Source organism: Anolis carolinensis, chromosome 6, assembly GCF_035594765.1.
Source record: "Anolis carolinensis isolate JA03-04 chromosome 6, rAnoCar3.1.pri, whole genome shotgun sequence".
NCBI classification, from domain to species: domain Eukaryota; kingdom Metazoa; phylum Chordata; class Lepidosauria; order Squamata; family Dactyloidae; genus Anolis; species Anolis carolinensis.
Window position 1 is genome coordinate 26,629,027 of NC_085846.1, and position 24,109 is coordinate 26,653,135.

The 24,109-nt window shown below is 40.3% G+C and overlaps 1 protein-coding gene, 1 long non-coding RNA gene and 1 other non-coding gene across 4 annotated transcripts in view; 2 read left to right on the forward strand and 1 right to left on the reverse strand.

Moving 5' to 3' along the window:
- The window catches only part of LOC103279268 (uncharacterized), a 41,345-nt gene that overhangs the window by 16,155 nt on the left and 1,081 nt on the right, over window positions 1-24,109 (reverse strand). The window lies entirely within an intron of this gene.
- The window catches only part of hoxb9 (homeobox B9), a 55,527-nt gene that overhangs the window by 8,621 nt on the left and 22,797 nt on the right, over window positions 1-24,109 (forward strand). The window lies entirely within an intron of this gene.
- On the forward strand, window positions 17,521-17,615 carry mir196c (microRNA mir-196c). The gene has a single exon (NR_129899.1). It is a non-coding gene; the product is annotated as a microRNA mir-196c (primary transcript).

Consider the following 24,109-nt stretch of genomic DNA (forward strand, 5'->3'; position numbering starts at 1 on the left):
TGCTGTGTCCAGGTTGGTTCATGAAGTGCTCTGCTATGGCTGACTTCTCTGGTTGATTGAGGGCCCTTCCACACAGCCATATAACCCAGAAAATCCCAAAATATCTGCTTTGAACTGGGTCCACATTGGGTCCACACTTTGAACTGGGTCCTCATCTGAGTCCACACTGCCATATATTCCAGTTCAAAGCAGATTATGTGGGATTTTATTCAGCTGTGTGGAAAGGGCCTTAGTCTGCAGTGCCTTTCGTGTTCCTTGATTTGTATTTGAGCAATCTTGCGTTTGGTGGTCCTTATATAGACTTATCCACAACTGCATGGTATACGGTAGACTCCCACTTGGTAGTTTCCAATAGACCTCACAACCTCTGAGGATGCCTGCCGTAGATGTGGGTAAAACGTCAGGCTGGTAAACTGGCTGGCATTTCTGGGAGTTGTAGGCCAAAACACCACAAGCTGAGAACCACCGGTGAGTGTTTTCCTTGGGATACTTTCGGCTGATCATAACTGGAGACACATTCTCCAACTATGAGATACGCATTTGAACTAATGCAATTTGACACCATTTTAACTGCCACGACTCAATGCTATGGAATTATGGAATTTGAAGTTTGGAAAAGCAGCAGTTTTTTCAGCTGAAGACCTTGTATAACTTCAGCTCTCATGAGTCCATAGCAGGACGCCATGGAAGTCAAAGTGGTGTCAAACAGCATTAACTTCCCAGTGTAAATCCACCCCAGGAGCAGGTGGAAGCAGAAAAAGCTTGTCCTCTGCAAATGCCTATTTTACAGCTGCTGGTTTTGAAAAATGACAGTCGAGACTACATAGGCAAATATATTTAATGGAAACCAAGGTCCAGGGAATTAAAGGAGACTTATTTCCGAGCAGACCTGAGAAAAACCTCACAATTAATATTCCTTGTTACTTAATCTTGGGACAATGAGGCACTGAAGACATTGGTCCTCCGACTTGTTCTTGAAGTCGATCTTAATAAATAATTGGGGGAAAGAGATGCGCCTGTGAAGTTCTCACTTCTTCATATTAAAATTTGAATTACGTCGTTCTACGTACGTACAATATCGTTCTGTTAGCAGTAATTGTGTACATTAAAAATACAACCTCGCTTCCTTTTATCCTCCCTCCAAAAATACCGCTAGAGAAAGCAAAAAGTAGAAGCATTACAATCCTGATTGTAGTCCATTGTTGGGAAACTCCGCTTCCCTCCCTTCCTCGCTTAGAGTACATTTGCTGCCTCCTTTTAAGTAAAATTCCTTTACTGTTTCAAGTAAATTTTACAATCTGTATTTTACTGTCAGTTTAGAAAGAAAACCATAAAGAAAATCGCCTTCCCTCTCTCCCAGGCCCATTCTATTAACTTTAAATACTGTAGCTTGCAATCCTGTGCACGCATTTATAGAGTCTGTGCTATTGAACTTAATGGGGCCAATTTCTGAGGAAATATAAGCTTCTATTGTGAAGGCTCTGCCGTCTTCTACGCACTGATTTGGGAATAAATCCTCTTGAGTTTAATGGGATTTAAACTCGCACGCTGCTTTCCCATCATTTATTCAGAGATAAGTCCATTTGAACCCCAGCGAAGTTTGCACTGTCAGCCTCAGTTCTAAGTCAGGAAACTGACTTGAAGAAAACGACAGAGCAAAACACTAAATCAGGGTTCTGTAATGATTTTGTTTAAAATCTTTTAAAATCCAGGGTCAGTATGTGTTTAACCAAACAGCGCCGCCTAGAGGTCATCCTAAGTATTGACCTGGACTTTGGCTTTGTTAGGGGGCTAACAATTGACCAAGACAGGGGTAAGAGGTCAGCCTTCTGAATTAACATCCCAGTTAATCGGGTTGCTGTGAGTTTTCTGGGCTGTATGGCCATGTTCCAGAAGCATGATTTCCTGATGTCTCACCCACATCTATGGCAGGCATTCTCAGAGGTTGCGAGATCTATTGGAAACTAGGCAAGTGGGGTTTACATATCTCTGGAATGTTCAGGATGGGAGAAAGAACTTTTGTCTGTTTGAGGCAACTGTGAATGTTGCAATTGGGCACCTTGATTAGCATTTAATGGTCTTGCAGATTCAAAGCCTGGCTGCTTCCTGCCTGGGGGAAAACTTTGTTGGGAAGTGTTAGCTGGCCCTGATTGTTTCATGCCTGAAATTCCCCCCTTTTTTAGTGTTGTTCTTTATTTACTGTCCTGATTCTAGAGTTTTTTAATGGCTTCCTCCTTTCTGCTGAAATTGTCCACATGCTTGTGGATTTCAATGACTGCTCTGTGTAGTCTTTTATGGTGGTTGTTAGAGTGGTCCAGCATTTCTAATAATATGTTGTGTCCAGGTTGGTTCATCAAGTGCTCTGCTATGGCTGACTTCTTTGGCTGAATTAGTCTGCAAAGGATTCCTTCAAGCAAGAAGCAGCAAGGCTTTGTATATGCAAGGCCATTCAATTCTAATCAAGCTGACCAATTGCAACATTTGCACTTGCCTCAAACAGACAAGAGTTCTTTCTCCCAACCTGAACTTTCCACAGATATATAAACCCCATTTACCTAGTTTCCAACAGACCTCACAACTTCTGAGGATGCTCGCCATAGATTTGGGCAAAACATCAGCAGATAATTCTTCTGGAACATAGCCATACAGCCCAGAAAATTCACAGCAACCCTTTGGTTTTTTTAACAGTCAGGCAAAAAATTGACTAAGGCAGGGGTAAGAGGTCAGCCTTCTGAATTAACATCCCAGTTATCATTTCAACATGTAGCTCAATATGACATATAATGACAAGTAGGCATTCATTATAAACACATTGACTTCTTCTCAGAGACTTGCCTGGTTCCAGTTTCGAGGCCTAAAATATCATCATTGGAGAGGAAACTGAGCTGGGGGTGGTGCTAGTGCGAAGGAAGCAGTCCTTCATTTTTATGAACCTAGTTGCCAGGGGTGTTAGAATTTTAATCTCCTCCTCCTCCAAAATGTATGCTTTATTTTCTTCTAGAGGGAGAGGTTAAACAATACGCCCGCCTAGCGCGTGTGTGTATTTTAATGTCCTTCAGGGGGCTGCAGATATATTTTTAAAGCATTAACTCTCCCATAATTGCCCGGCTAACATCTTTTGCCAAATTCATACAGTCATTTTATTTTACTTTTAAAATCGTAAGCACTACCTATTTGCAGCACTTTGTTTTCAAACCTCTAAGGAAAGGCAGTGGAAGAGAAGTCTTAAAGCAGTGCCTATCAGAATAACCACAGCAATTATTTCTTGATATAGGGTAGGGGCCCAAAAGCAACAACCTTAATAGTATTAAAAGGAAACATCTAATTGTCAGTGGATATATTGTCTGTCTGCCTTCTATATATCAATCATCTATCTACTCAATCTAGCGTACCTATATGCATGCACAAGAATAGCACACACAAAGAAGATATCTGGAAATATTCTGAGTGTTTGACATTTCAATTGCAGGTTATATATAGGATACTAACATTTCTCACTTCTGGGTAAATGTCATTTATTGTGCCAGGACAAAATTTGTTGTGTCATACATGTTGGGGACCCCTTCACTCTATACAATTATAGCACTTTAACTGTCATGCTGGTATCCTATCAAATCTGGGATGTGTAGTTTTGTGAAGCATTGAAGGCACAGTGATTGAGAATCCTAAATTCTCTTGTAATAACTACAAATCGGGGGGGGGGGGTTATAAAGATACATGGGAAATAGTCATCTTCATCATTATCCTTTTCAACATAAAGTGAAACAATCACTTCCCTAAAAATTATACCAAGATGGTACTCTCAAGGGAAAAGTGGTATACTACTCCTGGCAGCACATTGTTGTTTTCTGGAAGTGCAAGAACATTTCATCACTGGATGTTAGTTGGGCACACTAGTTTCTTACATGAATTCACGACAGATACTTAACAATTAAAAAAAAGGCCTAGTGTCTATTGCCTCTGTAGCAGTATTTCGGTCAGTCTGCTGAACTCTTATCCAGGATGATTGATTCCATTCTCCCACCTGGTTTTCTATAGTTTCCCCTTCCCCATTGATAGCGTATTCATCTGGCTGGTTTTAGGAAAGGCCATCGCTCAACTTCTCTCTCCCATATGGTTCTATTTCTGAAAACTTTGTACCCACAAGCCTTTCAATATCTCTGTTTTGCCTGCACAATTAGAGGCATTAGGACCTAAACCTTGGAAAAAGGAAAGAATTGGCTGATAGGTATATAAAACTCACTTCTCTTTCACACTAGTATTGTGGTTCCATGCCATGGTCACAATTTATGTCATCTTGGAATTTCTAGTTTGGTGAGATATTAGAGAGCTCTCTGGCAGAAAATTCTCAAATGAAAAGATAAATGCCAAAATTCCATTGAATGTAACAATGGCAGTTAAAGTGATACCAAAATGCTATAATTACATACTATGAAAGAGAAATAAAATGAAAGCAAAATAAATATATGAGATCCTGTAGAGACCAACACCAATGTCAGAGGTCTTCTTGATGGGCATAGAGAAGGGGACTTTTCCTATGTTGGGTTGTTGTGTGTTTTCCGGGCTGTATGGCCATGTTCCAGAAGTATTCTCTCCTGACGTTTCACCCACATCTATGGCAGGCATCCTCAGAGGTCACAACCTCACAACCTCTGAGGATGCCTGCCATAGATGTGGGCAAAACGTCAGGAGAGAATACTTCTGGAACATGGCCATACTGCCCGGAAAACACACAACAACCCTGTGATTCCAGTCATGAAAGCCTTTGACAACACATTTTTCCTATGTTGTTTGCAGATTGCAGATTGCACTCTTCTCAGAGCTTGCAACATTTTCAACTTGTCTTTTAAAATGTGTTGATATTTTTTTCTTATTGGTTTAAATAGTCTTGTTTAAAATTGTTTTTAGTTTTGTTGTCAGCCTTTTTGAACACTACATTTTTTAAGTAGAAAGGGAAGGAAGGTGGTTAAATGGAATGCTGCACCATATTCCGTTTTTAAAAGGATATTCCTTGGCAGTAGTCAAATGTGCGTACACCTTCCTATGCCTCTCAGAAAATCTGGTAAAAGCCAGTCTTTCCATTGGCTCTGTTTACACAGCCAGATGGAACCACATACCATTAGTTATTGTGGATATCATGCTGCCTCCAATGCTTTATAAACCTTTGATAGCTCATATGAGTGTGCATATGCTCTCAAGCTGTCTTTTGACTTATAGCAATCCCATGAATTTCATGGGGTTTTCTTAGGCTTTATATGCACTGCTTATGATGCAGTTTGGATTATATTATATGGTCAATGCTGCCCTATACAATTTAGTTCAATGCAGTTCAAACTGCATTATATGGCAGTATATGTCCAGCATCAGGAAATGAATACTCAGAGGTGATTTTGCCAGTTGCTTCCTTTGAAATGTGGCTTATAGAATCTTATATTCCTTGGTGGTCTCCCATACAATTGGGGCTGATCTTGCTTAGCTTCCAAGATCAGTCAGGGTGCTTTAAAAAAATCATGTCAGAAGTGATTTGAGAACATATTGCAAGTCGCTTCTGGTATGAAAGAATTTGCCGTTTACAGAGATGTTGCCCTTGGAATGCCCAGATGTGCTACCTGGGAGGCTTATCTCATGTCATCACAAGCTAGAGCTGACAGACAGGAGCTCACCCCAACTCACGGATTCGAACCTGCAATCTTCAGGTCCGCAACCCAACCTTCAGTTCAGCAGTTCACCACAGCTCCTAGACAGAATGCTGTGCCTTTAGGATATTTAGGCTTGATAGTCCCTATATAGTCAGTGTATTTAAGCATCACCAATGTTATTTGGGTGTGTGTGGACTGCTAATTTGTTCTGATACACATGACTGGCATTTTATAACCCCATATTTAAATCTTTGAATGATAACAATAAGTAATGCAGATGTAGATTTCTAAGAGCAAGTAGTCCCTCAAAATACAGCAACCTGTCTCTTAACATCACCTCAGCATCCAAAGATAGACCATACTACAATAGATGCAAGTTGTGGTCATTCCCCATTTCTATACTTGGACGATCTGTTGAACCTGCCATGGTTCAGATGCAAGCAGAGTAGGCAAAGCTTTTAAGAGAGTGTGGTTAAAACTGTGCATAAGAGGATGGTTTGAAAAAAGACTTCAGAAGTGTAATATTGTTTAAGAAAATGTTCAGAATGCTACATGCACATATGCATGTAGCTACAAGAGGAAACTGTCTTACACTGAGTCACCCCTTTTCCCAAATAGTATAGTGACAGATCTAGGTGTTAGTCTGCTTATAAGTAGGGATATAAATATATTGAATAAATACAATCAGTAATCAAAATCTAGCTCAGTATTGTTATCCTGCAGGTCTGGGAATTATTTTGCTATCACTGGATTGCAAATTCCATACAGCCAATGGAAGAGGGGTACAAGGAGCTGTAGTTCAACAATATCCCAAGGGCTGCATAATTATCAGGAAGTGACTTCCCAGTTCTACTTGACGATGCTGGAAATTGATCTTGGGACTATCTGCAAATCATACACACGCACAGACTCATACACCATGAAGTACATCTCTTTTCCAAATGTAGTTATATAAAGAGGCATAGGGCTAGTGAATAATTCCAGAGGCAGGATATAATTAATAATGACCCAAAAAGATTAGAGATCTAATAAAATTAATCCCAGTAGGGATAAATATAAGGTACATCATCTAAGCAGAAAAAAGCAGAAAAATAGAATGAGCTAGCTTGAAAACAATACCTGTGAAGAGAGTCTTGGTGAATCACAAGATAAATATGAGTCAACCATGCTATACAATAGCCAAAAAAGCCAATACAACTTTAGATTACATCCATAGTAATGTCTTGATCAAGGGAAGAAGTAGTGCCTTACTATTCTACTTTGATCAGACTTTGCCTGGAATACGTTGTCCACAGTTCTGGACACTTCAAGTCAAGAAGGGTATCTACATGTCTAGAGAAAAACAACCAAAATGATCAAAGGTCTGGAAATCAAGACTTATGAGTAATGACTTGCTGAGCTGTTTAACTTGAAAAAGAGAACACAAAAGGAAGACAGGTGATGTGCTGGATATTTTTATGATATGAAGTAATATCATGTAGCAGATAGAGCGAGCTTGTCTTCTGCTCTCAAGGTAAATTCTCAAATCAATGGATTAAAATGACAAGAAAAGAAATCTCACCTAAACTTTAGGAACATCTTTGCTAGTGGAATTGATGGCCTTCATCTTTTGAGATCTTTAAACAGAGATTGATGGGCATGCTTCAGAGATGTTGTAATTGTGTATTCTTACATAACAGGCAGTTTGGCATGCCGTATATACTCAAATATAAGCCGACCTAAATATAAGACGAGGCACTTAATTTTACCACAAAAAACTGGAAAATCTTATTGACTCAAGCATAAGATGAGGGTAGGAAATGCAGCAGCTATTGATAAATTTCAAAAACAAAAATGGATACCAATAAAATTACATTAATTGAGGCATCTGTAGGTTAAATGTTTTTGAATATTTACATAAAACTAATTTAAGATAAGACTGTCCAACTCTAATTACCTATATACTCGAGTATAAGCCAATGCAAATGTAAGCCAACCAGGACTTTCACTCAAGTATAAGCCAAGGGGAGGGTTCATCCCTAAAAAAGGGCTGAAAAACTTAGCATGTACTCAAATATATACGGTATTGGCCTTGAAGCCCCTTTCAACTCTTAGATTCTATGATTTTATTAAATCTACTATATGGGATTTGTATTCCCAGAATTTGGGAATATTTCAAATTACAAACATCAAGCTATATTAAATAGCATCCACAATGCATGCAAGCATAGACAGACTAATTACATATGTCACAATTATGTAACAATAATTGGGAAGATGGAATTGATTTTGAGTTCAGGATTGATATTTTCTTCTATAGACAGGACCTTCAGCACACTTGTATGATCGGGCTTCATTTACTCCATTGATTCTCTACTTATTTATTTTTAATGCACTATTGCTTTCTATTCCTTCACTAGGTGAAACATTCTTACTATAAGATATATAGTAAGGTCAGCTGGACTGGCCTCGAGAGTTTAGCACTGGGCTTTTAGCACAACAAAGGACCATTATTTTTTAAATGTTATATTTCCCAGACCTTAAGTTTAATATATTTTCTGTATTTTCCTCCAACCATCACTCCACCCCAGTGTGGTGTTTATCTTAAACTTTCAACATGTAATTTAATGGAGAACTGACATATAATTCTTCATAGGGGGAACTGCACTATTTCCTTTGTTTACTATTTTGGCTCCAGGGATCTGCCTGGCACCTAAAGGAAGAATACTTTAAAGTGAAACCATGCTACAGCTGTGAACTATTTCAGAGAAGGGGTGGGAAACTGCTGTACTCCATGATTCATGAGATGCAATTAATTGCAACAATAAATAGATTGCATACAATTCAAGTTAACACAAAAATCTGATTAGTTTATAATGATATTGAGTTAACTATTATTGCCTTGATCAATTTGCAAGACTGGGTATTTCACAGAGCTCTTTTTCCTCAGGTTTGTTTATTCCCTGTTAACGTTAAAGAGCAATTCAAGCTTGTTGTGATCCTCAACATATTTTACCAGAATAGCACTATACTGTGTTCAAATGTGCTCTGGTATTAAATTGGACACTAAAAAGAAAGATATGAGGGAAGAGAGGATGCATAATTGTTAATTCATTTATTAGGAAGTTATGCATAGCTCCCCCCTCCACTCTTACTAGCTGCAATATTTGGAAACTACTTGAATCCTTTATCCTAGGACCTAAAGCAACATTAGAAAACCAAAAGCTGTAGCTATAGGAGAGGGAGCAAAAGGAGAACATTGTCCCTCAAATATCTTAAGAATCCCATCTAATTTTATAGAACTGCAGTCACTTATGACTTCAGTTGAGCATTTGCATAAGAGTTCGGGATTCAAAAGGCAAGGGGCAACCAAAGTGACCAAAAACATGTGAACACAGCAAATAACAGAATTCCAGGTGTGTGTGATTTTCTATATTTTGCCATCTGCAATGTTTGAAACTTAGAAAGCAAGGGAAAATCCATTTGGAAGAACAGATTTCTTAGTAGAGGAAAATATCACAAACACACATATAGTCTTGTCTGCATCAGATTAAGACCTTATAAAACTTCCAGGCTTTATAAATGTATGAGCTTGATGCAATGATTTACAAAACCCTACCACTAAAATATTGTACATTTTTAGTTAGCGAATTAGGTTTTATACTTCTCTCTCTAGTGGAAATATTGTATTTTTTATTATTGTGAGTATTGTATTTTAGCATTGTCTCCATGTAAACTAGCAAAGAGACTTATGTACAAATACTAATTTAAATTATGATTTAGTCACACTTGGAGTAGAGACACATTAAAATAAGTGAGATGTAGATTCATTGCAACTTTGAATCTAAACTTGTTGGACTACAACTCTGGAAACCAGGGTTAAATACCCAGTTGGACATAGAAATCCACTGGGTAACCTCAGAAACCTCAGAAAACCTGTGATAGGTTAACCTTAAGGTCACCATAAGGCAGAAACATGAAGATACACAAGAATAACAAAGCCATCATAATTAGTTAAATATTTTTTAACATATGCATTCTTTTCCAGTCTCCTATTTAAAAATGTTAATAAAAGAAACATGATGAGCCAGTTCTCATGAATGGAGTGAAGATATGTGTGTGTGTGTGTGTGTGTGTGTGTATAATTCGTTGATGAAAATGATAATTGTTTTCACCAAAATAATTTGTGTCTGCAAAAACCTGGAGGTGGAAGGAAATTTCAATGAATGGCTTTTGATTTATGGTGACTTCAGTAAACACACAGGTGGACCAGGCTTTGGTTCCCCTACTTACAGATTTCTAATGCAAAATGAGTGCCAAAATAACGCAAAGCATATGTTCAATAAAACTCTGCTGTGACAGGCAACTGTAGGCCTCCAGATGCTGTTGTACTGCAATTCCTATCAGTCCTTAGATGGCAAAGCCAACAGTGTTCTGTCACAACAGCTGCAATGCAACAACATGTAGAGAGCCACACAGTTGTCTATCTGTTCTGTGGGCACAAATATGTTCCTAACTGCCATTCCTAACAGTATAGGGAGGAATCTGGGAACAAAACAAAGAAAATAGAAAGTATACTGGTAACTTGGATCAAAAGTGTGTGTGTGTGTGTGTGCCAAGTTGCCTGTTGACTTACGATGACCTCATTAATTTAACAGGGTTTTCTTAGGTGAGGAATAATTAAAAGTATTGTCAGTTCCTTTCCATTAAATATAGCCTAGTGCACCTGGTATTTGTTGGCAGTTTCCCATCCAAGTACTAACCAGAGCTGACCCTGCTTAGCTTCCAAGATGATGTGATAAGGTGCTTTTAGAGTAGTTGAACACAGGGTAGGGCACTTAGTACCTTCCAGATGTCTTGGACTACAACTCCTACAAGCCTCAACCAGAACAGACAATGGTGAAAATTCTGAGAGCTGTAGATCAAAACAATGAAGGAGGACCAGATAATCAGATGAGTGTGTAGCAAATTGAAAAGTTTAACAAGGAACAACTAACATACTACAAAAATGTGAAAACCTTTGAGTTCTCCAGAATTCATCTCGCTAACCAACTGAAGGGATGAATACTGTGGTTCAGAAGAACTCAAAAGCCTGCATACGTTTATGGAATTTTAATTGATCATTTAATTGGGCCTTTTCCTACAGGTCAATAAATCATAGAGATTTAAATTATATAAGACCTCTTCTTGGCTGAATGGAAAGGGATCCAAACAGTGGCAGATCATGTTCCCTATGTCTAATGGTGGAAAGCCAACAGATAATCAGATGGCAAACTGAACAGATCTAATTTTCTACTTTTTTTTCCATATCCTAATCTTGCCTTGAAACATGGGCACCCCTTTTTCTGCAAATTAAAACACTTGCTATTATGTATTTCTTCATTTCCATTTTGTCACACAAATAAAGAATACATTGTGCCAGGCAGCAACTTATGATGAAGAAGTAAAAAATGTCATTTGATAAGGATTTTCTTTATCTATGCCCCCTTTTTAGCACAAAGCAAAAAAAAAAAAAAAAGCAAGACACCTCTATATGGATATGGATATGTGTATTAGTATACTTGGGGAAACCTACAGGCTCTATTTAAAAGTATAGATCAAGAAATGCTTGAAAAGAGCTAGTATAAAATTGGTTCTATGAAATCAGCCCGACACAATTTTTCACTCCATAGTCCCCTCTACACTTCCATATAATCCAGATTATCAAAGAAGATAATCCACACTATCTTCTTTGAACTGGATTATGAGTCTATGTAAAAGGGGCATACATTTAAAAACACTGTCTTGAATTCTATTGGTCACTCCAAATAGAATAGAACTATTTAATCAATAAGATCTGCATAGATGTTGACTCACCATTGAACGATTAATTCATTGGATCTACTCTAACAGGATCAAGAATTGGGTTTATTTCAAACATTCCTGTCCTTTGATGGTTGTTTAGATAAGTAGTTCAAGGAGTGTGTCTGACACTGACTTGGTTTGAGAAGGAATCTATCTCTTGAAGTAAATGTGATGTTGAAATATGTAATAGTGGGCAGGAGAGAGGCAGATGGTTGAAACACACCTCTTCAGGGTATCTTTTTTTTTTTTACAAGATTGAATGCAGCACCTGTGCAAATTTACAAAAAGGTAAATCACCATGTACTATTGCTTGTTCCACTTCACTCCAAGACAGTTCAAGTGAATTTAACTTTATTGAGCAAAAACTACTGCTAAACTTTGGCAGAGGCATAAGAGAGCTGCTGCAATCACTGCAAAGCCCAGGGAATCTGCAGTTTCTCAGAGTTCTATTCATCTTCTCTTAGTTAAAGTGCCAGCAACATGCAGCATTAGCCTCAGTAAAAGCAAAGCTTATCCACAGAAAGGGAAAATAGATTAGTCTATTATTCACACCTGCACTTGCTTTTTAAGTCTCTCCATTCCCTCCCATATTTAAAATACACACAGAGCATCAGCTGAAAACATTGCTTCTTTTGGCAAACATTTGTTGTTGTGTGCATTCATTTCCAACTTATGATGACCCTTATGACAGATTTTGTGGGCAATAATTGTTCAGAGGGGGTTTGCCATTGCCTTTCTCTGCAGATGAGAGTGTGCAATTTGCGCAAGCTCACCTAAAGACTGATTAGGAATTTGAACCTTGGTCTACTGGAGTCCTATTCCAGCACTCAAACCACTACACCATGCTGTCTGTCTGTCAATGCAAATATTTGTTGTTAATTGCTGTGGAGTCAACTTTGACTCATAGTGCCCTGATGAATGAGAGATCTCCAAGTCCCCCTATCATCAACAGCCCTGCTCAGGTCTTGCAAAACCAGGGTTGTGAATTCCCTGATTGAGGCTTCCACAGCGTTCTTAAGCACTTTACCATTGCTGACAACAAAGGCCACTTCTACACTGTCCTTATATCCCAGGATCTGATCCCAGGTTGTCTGTTTATCCCAGATTATATGGCAGTGGAGACTCATATAATCTAATTCAAAGCAGATAACCTGTGATCAGATCCTAGGATATAAGGATAGTGTAGAAGCGGTGAAATCTCAGGAAAAGCATATTGCCTCCTCAAAACTTGCTCCAACTCTTTCTCTGGTCACCCCAGCATGTGCTCCTAGGAAGACTAAGCATGCAAAAATATACACTTGCTACTGAGTTTCAAAGCAGTTCTCCTGAGCAGAAAAGGATTACCAGTTTGCTGCACCTCTGAGAATGTGAAAATAGCTGTTCTTTTTTTGGTATGGAATGGAGATCTCTGCTACCCTGTTTGTCTCTGATTGGCCCATTATTCAATTAGACTCAATTGGCTTCTGCCAATAGTTTCTTTCCATCCCTCATTGCTCCTCCCTTCTTAATGATAAAACAAGGAGAAAGAGGAGCAACAAAGGGTGGCAAGGAAATGTTGACCAATACAATCTTACATAGTGGTAGATCATCCATGGAGTCAGTGGGGCAGCAGGAGATTTTGTCCCAGACCATAGAGCTGGGTAGATGAGTTGACTGCTTCAATCTTATGAATATGCTCTTATGCCTTTAAGAGAGGGAGTCTGGAGTCTGTACAACTTCTGAGTCTTGAGCCCCCTGACTTCTTTCAATGGTTCTCAACCTTTGGTCCTCCAAGTGTTTTTGTCATGATCCCTTTTGGATTTGAGTTCCCAGAAATTCCAGCCAGTTTACCAGCTGTTAGGAATTATGGAATCTGAAGTCCAAACACCTGGAGGACCAAAGGCTGAGAACTACTGTTCTAGACCCCTTTTACACTGCTATATAAAATCCAGATTATCTGCTTCGAACTGAATTATGTGGCAGTGTAGACTCATATAGTAAAAAGGTTTCCCCTGATGTTAAGTCCAGTCATGTCTGACTCTGGGGGTTGGTGCTCATCTCCATTTCTAAGCCGAAGAGAGCCGGCGTTGTTCATAGACATCTCCAAGGTCATGTGGCCAGCATGACTGCATGGAGCGCTGTTACCTTCCCGCCGGAGTGGTACCTATTGATCTACTCACATTGACATGTTTTCGAACTGCTAGGTTGGCAGGAGCTGGGGCTAACAGCAGGCGCTCATTCTGCTCCCGGGATTTGAACCTGGGACCTTTCGGTCCGCAAGTTCCGCAGCTCAGCGCTTTAACACACTGAGCCACTGGAGGCCCCCAGTTCAAAGCAGATCATGTGGATTATCTGCTTTGAGAATCTGGATTATATGGCAGTGTAGAAGGGACCTTAGTGTGCAAAGTTCTCCATGCAGAGGCATCCTAGATAGGCTGCATTTTGATGGGTATGCGATAATAAAATATATCAATAGCTAAATTCAGGGGGCCCTTCATATCTGTTGCAGTTGATTCCAGGAAACCCCATGGATACCAAAATCTATGGATGCCCAAGTACCATTGTAACAAAAACACAGAAGTCTAGGGGTTTATGTGAGCAGAGGTGAGAAAAAGCAAAATAGCCAGCCTCCCTTTCCTTTTAAAGAGTCATGTGCATAAAATAACCATCAATGAAAAATAAAATAGTAAAAATATTTTTACTCACAATCTTGTATGATGATGGTCATACAGGTAAAAACATCTTAGTTCCAAAAGAATACAGTTCAGGATACTACATATCTCTTAACAAGAAGTAACATCGGCATGGCAGGATCAAGGAGGAAGAGCAAGAGAGAGAACAAAAGAAAATCTCCCCTTTTATGCCCCAAATTCTAAAAGCATATGTAACTTCCTGTATGTCTCCAGGAAGTATACTCCCATTTCCCACATCACATGCAAAACCCCAAAATGGTGCCATCAACTCTGGAATGCAGCTCTGGCTTCAGGTTACTAAACAACAAAGAAAACTAACTACATAAACCATCTCACATTGAAAATGCATGCATGATTGCTAGATAACCCAACAAAGGGGCGCAATAAATGTTTTTCCCTTATATAAAATTAAGGTTTACATTTTGGATTTAAAAAATATTTTCAAGCCTTCATTGGGAGAATTTGTGTATGCAGAATGTATGGATTGTGTGTATGGAGGTGTATATATTGTATAAATACACATTCTGATACTGGTGGCATTTAAAAATTATTTCACTCCATGTGAAATAAAAATGTTATTTCGGATTTCTAAGGAGAAAGTGATGGTGAAGGCTTTAGTCATACACCTAAGAATGAGTGCATTTTGTTAGGGAATCTGAACTGATAGGCACAAAAATGACCTTCAGTTAGGGCAATTCCACAAAATATAGCAGAGTACCAGGAGTAAACTCCATAACCAGCAGAAACTTAGGTGTGGTAAGCAGGAAAAACCTATTCTTTAGGATGGTTTTGGATTGCAGAGTCAGAACTTTAAGTCCAAAAACATTTATTGAAGTAAAAAGAAATACATTCTTGATAGGAAAGTCTTGAAGCTAACTAGCTTACTAAATTTCATCTTCTAAAGAAGTTAAGAGAGTAAAAAGTCCATACAGGTACAGTTTGCCTAAAGAGAGGCAAAATGTGCATCCTCACTGGGAGAAAGAAAAGCAGAAGACCCTTAAATATGGTGGAGACAGCCTGGCTTGCCCATGGCACTTAAAACTTAAAGGGAAGTTCTCTCACAGATATTCCATTACAACAACAACAACAACAACAACAACAACAACAACAACAACAACAACAACTTTATTTTTGTACCCTGCCTCCATCTCCCTGAAGGGACTCTGAGTGGCTTACATGGGTACAAGCCCAGTCAACATAGTTAAAATATAAAAATGAACATCCTAGATGTGTACAGTAACATAAAACAGAGAAATAAAAACATTATAACAAAAACAAATCAATCATCAAACCAACTCATGAGGTAAGAACTGTCAATTCTTAGGTATAGGTGCACATGCTAGAGGAGGTCAATTTTGAAGGTAGGGCTGATGGGTAAAGTGCGTAATTAGACACCAGAGATTGGGGTGGAGGACAATGCAACCTGGAGCATAATGTATTGGATAGGGATGATAGTAAAGTGCAAAATGAGATTTTATGTCTTGGTGGGGGTCAGGAGATCTAGAGGATTGTCTAATCGAAGGCACAGTGGAACATCCACGTTTTTAGATCTGTTCGGAAGGTGGACAAGGTGGCTGGATTACTTTCTCATCAAAGAGGAGGGGACAATGGCTAGCAGTAAAGAGGAAAGACAAAGCCCTTTTCATAGAATCATAGAAACGTAGAACCGTAGAGTTGGAAGAGACCTCATGGGCCATCCAGTCCAACCCCCTGCCAAGAAGCAGGAAATCGCATTCAAAGCACCTCTGTCAGATGGCCATCCAGCCTCTGCTTAAAAGCCTCCAAAGAAGGAGCCTCCACCACACTCCAGGGCAGAGAGTTCCACTACTGAATAGCTCACACAGTGAGGAAGTTCTTACTAATGTTCAGGTGGAATCTCCTTTCCTGTAGTTTGAAGGCATTGTTCCGGTTCCTAGTCTCCAGAGCAGCAGCAAGCAAGCTTGCTCCCTCCTCCCTATGACTTCCCCTCACATATTTGTACATGGCTATCATGTCTCCTCTCAGCCTTCTCTTCTGCAGGCTAAACATGTCCAGCTCTTTAAGCCGCTCCTCATAGGGCTTGTTCTCCAGACCCTTGATCATTTTAGTCGCCCTTCTCTTGATGCTTTCCAGCTTGTCAACATCTCCCTTCAACTGCGGTGCCCAGAATTGGACACAGTATTCCAGGTGTGACCTGAACAAGGCAGAATAGAGGGGGAGCATGACTTCCCTGGATCTAGATGCTAAATCCTGCCGCCACATCACATTGTAGGCTCATGTTTAACTTGTTGTCCAAGAGGAAAACATGCATAGGAATGTGGGAGAAGGAATCCCTTAGCTTAGCCCTGTCTCTAGTCTAGCTATTCGTTGAGGACTAGAAACTTGATGACACAAAAACTTGTGCAGTCCGGGGATGAGACCCAACACAGTTTGATGCCACTTTAACTGCCATGGCTCAGTGCTTTGGAATCCTGAGAGTTGTAGTTTTATAAAGTTTTCAACTTTCCTCTGCCAAGGAGTGCTGGAACCTTACCAAACTAAAAACCCCAGGATTCCATAGTATTCCGCCAATTATTTGCGTCAAACTGCATTCATTTTACAGTAGAGATGCACACCCAATTGACCATATTCTTACACACAGACCTGCTTTGTTTGAATGGTGTTTTTTTTACATGAGAACTACATGTTGTGTCCTAACTGTTCAGCACTGTATCCTCCATCTGCTTCATTTAAGATTAGAAAAAACTGCCTGGCCAAGACTATTAAAAAGTAGTCTGTTCAACATCACTCCCTTTGAATTTCTTCGGGCGTGACTTAATCTAGGTCATGCCACTGCTTTAAAATACTTTTCAAAAGTGCTTTCCCAACGAATAAAAACTTTCTTTTTTCCTTTTTTTTTAAAACGAAAAGATGCATGGCTGTTCCTGGGCTAGTTGCCTAGTATGCAAACGTTTTGCTTTCTTCCACGGTCGGACCCACAGAAATCTCCTCCCCTCCAAAATGCTGCATTCGAAATACCTCACTGACTTTGAGTGCGCCTTCTTTTAACTTTGGGATCCGAAAATAGCAGCCGTTTCTCAAAGCCAACGGCGTTTTTAGTGTCTCCCCTCGGAGCGTTTGTCCTATTCCTTGTAACGTCCTGCAGGACAGCTCTGTTTCAGACCCTCTGGTAGGAAATCATTTGAATAGAGGGTTCGGGAAATGGCGGGGTGTCGCGTTTTTGTTTTTAATGTGGCCTTTGAAAAGGTCCTTTTGTGGGATTTAGTTCCTTAGCAACAGTTTTCTATTAAGGAATTTGGAGAAAAAGAAGGGGGGGGGAGATTGGAGACCTCGCAAAATGCCAGCGGTGGGTGTTTATTATTATTATTATTTAAGAGCCACGTTAGCCTTTTGACAGCCAGAAATGACCTAGAACTGTTCTGTGGATTAGGTAGTTTCACGTTGTTGGGAATTCATTTTTAACACACAAGAACATAAAACTACCTGATTTACTCCAGTTTATTCGCCTCGACGTTTTATGCCCCCTTGTTTCCCTGCGTATAGAGGCACTTACTTTCCCCTTCTTTCTCTCTCTCTCTCTCCTTCTTGTATAGTGTATGTGGCTAGAGTGGGCAATCCTTACGACTTCTAATTATTATCGACGGCTACAAAAAAGCCTCCAAAGTGCTGTACAACTCTTATTTCATCCTCAGGGAGGCCATAGGAAAAGTACTGGATTTATAGTTCGGGAGGAAGTCGGGCCGCAAATCTTGCAGAAACAGAACCAGGCGACCGGCAAGGCCAGCATCTCTCCCTCTCCTTCCATTCTTCCGTCTATATCTTACACCAGATGAAGTCACACACGTTTGAGGGAGGCCTTTGCACAACTTCGAGGGCTGGGAGACCCACAAGAGGGCCCCCAGCACATCCTCTGCCCAAACAGAAGCCTTGTGTTCCTGAGGCTCCTGCTTGGCTGGGCCAGGAAAGGCTGGAATAGAGGAGGCTCTGTAGGAGGCAGGCAAGCGCCAGCAGGGACTTCCCCGCCCCAAAGGCGCAGCTATGCAGTGCTGTAGAATTAATGCACTTTGAGGCCACTTTTGTTGGAAATAGCAACCTCCCAAGCCTTTCACTATTTGTTAATGTATGTATTTGCTAACCAGTATTCTTTCTGTGAAGCCCCCGGTGGCGCAGTGGGTTAAACAGCTGAGCTGCTGAACTTGAAGGGTGAGCTCCCGCTATTATCCCCAGCTTCTGACAACCTAGCAGTTCGAAAACATACAAATGTGAGTAGATCAATAGGTACCACTCCAGAGGGAAGGTAACGGTGCTCCATGCAGTCATGTTGGCTACATGACCTTGGAGGTGTCTATGGACAACGGCCTAGAAACGGAGATGAGCACCAACCCTCAGAGTCGGACAGCACTAGACTTAATGTCAGGAGGAAACCTTTACCTTTACTCCATGTGTATGTTGACTGACAGTTTGACTGTACCTCTTTGGTATGGGAGGGGCTATAGACATGTGATTGTACTAAGCATGTTCAGACTCAGGACCCAATTTTGTATTCAGTGTCTGCTTTACACCTCAGTGAAGGTGGATGCATGTTTGCATCAGACCTCAGTGGAGGTAGATGTATGTTGCTGTTAGTACTTCAGTAGAGAAGTATGACTTATGGACTTCAGTGAGTACAACTATACCTAAAGACTATGGACTATTGATTAAGAATGATGCCCTGTGTACTCAACACAGAGAGAGAACTACATCCTATCTATAACTGAACCTTAAATAAGAAATGTGCCTGTATGGTGATAATACAAGGTGTTGTGTAAACAAGATATGTTATTTTTCAAATAAGACATTGTTTTTTTAAAAATCTCTGAGTGCCATAATTTCCTTTTTAATAAGGTTATAATTGCCATTTATTTCCAAAGGGATATCTGCCCAGAGACTGGGTGTAGTTATTTCCAATAGGTTATGTTCCATAGTTTTAATTGCAATGGCTGAGTGCTATGGAATCCTGGGAGTTGTAGTTTGGTGAGATATTAGCAAAATCTCTGCAAAATCACAGCTCCAATGATTCCACAGCATTGAGCCATGGCAGTTAGAGTGGTGTCAAGATATGTTAATTCTGCAGTGTAGAATGTTTCCCAAGCTGTGATTGTGACTTCAGATCCCATAATCCCTGACCATTGACCAAGGCAGTTGACGCTTCTAGGAGCTGAAGCTGCAAATACCTGGAGAACTAGACTTTGTGAAGCACAGGGGTAAATGTACCCCACCTCTCATCAAAATGCCTGGCTCCAACCTGCTTGGGAAAAGTTCCATGGGGAGGAGGACAACATCCAGAATTCCTGAACCAGCAAACACACTAGTCAGGTTGCTTGCGGAACACTGTAATCCAAAAAATGGTAAACTCTTGTTCCCACCAGAGAGCCTGGGGAGGTTTCTTGGGGGGACCAGGCCCCACACTTGCCCCATCACTAAGGCTAAATCCCACAATAAATAAGGCTCTTTCTACATTGCCATATGATCCAGATTATCAAAGCGGATAATCCACGTTATCTCATTTGTACTGGATTATATGAGCCTACACTGCAATATAATCCCGTTCAAAGCAGATAATCTGGATTGTATATGGCAATGGGACTTTATAAGCACTAATTCCCACCAAAGATCATAGGAAAGTTGGGTTGCTATGAGGGCCTGTATGGCCTAGTTCCAGAAGCATTCTCTTCTGACGTTTCACCCACATCTATAGCAGGCATTCTCAGAGGTTGTGAACATACGAAAGTAACTTGGAAGAACAACTCCTTCAATCATCCCTGTCTGATGACTGGAGGATTCTGGGAACTTTAATCCCAAAAAGTTAAACTTCCCAGATCCTGGACTCGTCCTTGTTAAGATGCTTGCACAGAATAACTTCCTACTAGATTATGTTTTAAAGTCATGTAAAGTTTTGTTTTAGACTCATCCTCTTTTTTGATAAAAGAAAAGGCTGTGTTTTTGAATGGATTCATTGTGTGCCTATACCAGAAATGTTTAATACTTCCCTGATGCTTTAACAAGCACTTTCCTGAGCTGGATTAGCTATTAAGCAAAATAAGCCCATGTTTAGGCCATCAAGAAAACAGGAGCACCATCGAAATTTCCCATTGCCAGATTTACCATATGGTGCCAAACTGCAAATGGTGCAGCTGACCCAGGTTCCACAGAAAGGCGTCCCCACAAGAAAAGTCAGTTAACGGTTTCCAGATATACACAAATAAACATCTTCAGCTTGGTTTCCTTTCAAAAAATAAAATTTTGATTTAGGTTTATATTTTGAATCAGATATATATGGGGTCAGCTAAATATTTTAAGTGCTGGGGCCTCTAAATGTCTAGTTCTATGGAACCCTGGGAGTTATAGTTTGGTGAGGCATTAGCAAAACCTCTGCAAAACCACAGCTCCCTGGCATTTTGGCGTTTTGTGTTTCTCAGATGGTGGCTCTCAGAGGTTGGTTAACATGTCCCGGAAATGACATATAACCTTTCCTATGGGTTAAGTCTAGAGAAATGCCTACCAAAGCAGGCAAGAAATCTCTTTGGGCCTCACTAGGTTATATGGCGGTTTGATCTTTTGAGACAGCAATGGTCCCCTTTCACCAGAAGCCGGAAGTGCTCCTTAAAGTCATTTGAGTCGTTTCCCTTCAGTCTTTTGTTAGGAATATGTATCCCCCACGAGGCACCCACCAGTGGGCACAATCCGACAGGAAGCAGCCCTGTATAAACTTGATGGAAATGAATGGACAGGGCAAAGGGTCTTCTTTTGGATTTCACAAAAGGAGGGCATCCCCCCGATGGTTTAAATGCTGTCTTTTTATTAGTCCGAGAGAGGCTGATCTAGAAAAACTCCCTTCACAGTACATAAACCTAGTTTAGCTTCCCCTTGGAGACTTAGGCGTTGTCTTGGACTTCTGGCTGCTTCACCATAAATCATTCCCTTTGGTTTCAGTGTAACTTAGTTCCAAGTTCTACAAGTCTCCTTACATTTTCAACTGTACATTCCACTTCCTCCCCATCCTACACACAACTTTGAAGCTCCTTCAGTGCCACTGAAATCATAGAGCCATAGAGTTGGAAGGCAGAAAACAAGCCCACCCCTCCTCAATACGACATCCTTTCGAATATTTAAACATCTGTCCCTTTTCAGCCTTCTCTTCTCCAAATTAAAATAGTTGGACGATTTGACTCAAGGTGCAACGCTGATATGGAATTTACCAGCCATTAAGGGCAAAGTAACAGTGAATTCCTGCCAGATAAGAATAATAAAGTCCATCCTGTATAAGGCTAAGTGTACAAGTGTACAAGTGTGTGGGTGTGACTGTTTTTTTAAAAAAAGTAAGGACACAATCTACCTGGACATCCTCCAGTGTTAGACCGCCTTGGAAGGAAGGGGAGAGGGCCAAGTTTTTTATTCTCCTGATTATTGCAGTAACGGCTGTGAAGGAGAATTCCCGTGGTAAGTTTTGTTCCCTGTGTTTATGCATAAACACTGGGGAGAAAATGGATTTTCCATACCTAGGAAAGGAGCACGGTGTTGAAATGTCACCTTTTTAAAAGTATTTAGGTGCACCTTTTAACCGTTATGCTTTGCTGGCAGTTTTTAAGGCAAGAACGCTAAGTAGAAAGCATCTGTCTTTCTTAAAGTCACTTAATCCAGCACTACTGAAAGAAGTGATGGTCCCTAGATCTGTGCCCTTAGGAGTCATTGGCTGCCGGTATTTTTGAGAGTTTCCAGAATAGAAACAAACTATTGGAAGCAAAGGGCACCGTCAATAATTATCATTATTTTCTAGCATACTAGAAAATAAGGATAATCGCCAGTGCCCCGCATCTGATAGCCTGCAAAGAGTGACTTCTATATTCAACTTGAAATATGGAAAGAAGTCGATAGAACTGCATACGTTCCTGCAATTTACTTTCAGTAAGTATTCAAAACCCTCACTTTTACCCACAGACCCTATCTGATTTTGGAAGCTAAGCAGGGTCAGCCCTGGATGGTACTTGGATGGGACACCACCAAAAAATGCTAAGTGCTGTAGGTTATATTTCAGAATAAAGGTATTGGCAAAACCACTTCTAGATTCTTCCTTGCCTAAAAATGCTATGACATTCAGGAGGCTGCCCGTAAAAAAACACAGGCGATTTGAATGCACCTACCGATACTCTCCCATCCGCAGATGCTACTGCAGTATTTCCACTCTGTGGGCGAGTTGCACTACACATTAATTTTCCTTATGTGAGGTGAGCTAAATGTAAGCTGACTTTCCCATCCGATTCACCAAAACTCTTCCTTACACAACTGAATAAAATCCCCCATTATCTACTTTGAACCGGAATATATGGCAGTGTGGACTCAGATAACCCAGTTCAAAGCAGATATTGTGGGATTTTCTGCCTTGATATTCTAGGCTATATGGCTGTGTGGAAGGGCCCCAAGTCCTGTTCTGTATAGGCTGGATATCCTTTCAACATCACTCTCTGGTCCCTTCCACAAAGTCATATAACCCAAAATATCAAGGCAGAATAACCCACAATATCTGCTGTGACCTGGGTTATCTGAGTCCACACTGCCATATATCCCAGTTGAAAGCAGATAATGTGGGATTTTATTCAGCTGTGTGAAGGCACCTCTGAGGACTTTGATGATATTTGTGCGTGAAGACTTTATGGAAAGGATTCAGGGACTCGAACTAAGGGCCCTTCATAGCCCTATATCCCAGAATATCAAGGCAGAAAACCCTACAATATCTGCTTTGAACTGGGTAATCTGAGTCCACACTCAGATAATGTGGAATTTTCTGCCTTGATGTTTTGGGATATAGGGCTGTGTGGAAGGGCCCTAAGAGACACCGAAGCAAGTTCTGTTGAAATAAACAGTAATTAAGTCGAAGAAACTGGGTTCATGACTGAGAAGGTCTAAAGTATCTAGGAGAACAATTATAGTTTAGAGCTTAACTTGGCGGGTCTGATCTATCAGCCAAACTGCGACCCATCTTTAAACCGAGCCTTAATCCAGGTTTCTGTAAAACTAGTAAAATCAGCGATTGAACGTCCTAGATAGCAAGTCTCTCATTTGCATAAGCAGAGACAGGGACACTTTTCTCTTTCAAACAGATTTAAATCCTAAAGGGGTCAACCTCATCTCAGAAGTTTCGGGTCAGCCCTGCTTCTAAATATTGAGAGAGCAGAAGAAAAAACAAGCAAATGTTCCTCATGTCTGCGGGAGTTCTTCTGAAACTGAGATCTTACCGCTGGATAAAATAACCTGCGAAAGCCAACAAGATGTGGTGGTTTGATTGTGGGATTAGACCAGGATCCGAATCCCTGTCCAGCCATGGAAACCCACTGAGTGACCTTGGGAAAGTCACATTATCTCAGCTTCTGAGGAAAGTAAAGGCAACCCCCCACTCAACATCTTTCTTAGAAAAACCCGAGATAGGATCGTCATAAATCCGAAAGACACACAACAAAGAAATAACCTGCCTAATGCCTAAAATGACAGGCACGGTTTCCAACATATTTAGGGACGGAGTGGGGGGAGAGGGAACCTCTGCCTTTCAATTCCCACTAGCTTTAACCAGGACAAGTCTGAAGTATAATGTGAGTTGCAGTTCAGCATTTTGAGGGCCACAAGCCAACCAGCTCAACTTTAATTAAAAAAAATTAGGTGAGGGGCTTTAGAACAGGTCACACTTAGGTAGCCTAGAATGTGAGGGTCTGTTGGTTTGCCTTAAAATTGGTCTGCAGCGCCACTATCTTAGATAATGTGGGATGGATTTCTCTTCCCCTTCGGCTTCATTTATATGTATTGCAAGGACAGACCGGGCAGAAGGGACTGTGGCTGGATCTAAGTCTACAAATAAAATTTCCTGCCTCCCAACTCTTTAATTATAGCAATATAATAATAATAATAATAATAATAATAATAATAATAATAATAATAATAATAATAAAAAATATAATAATATATACT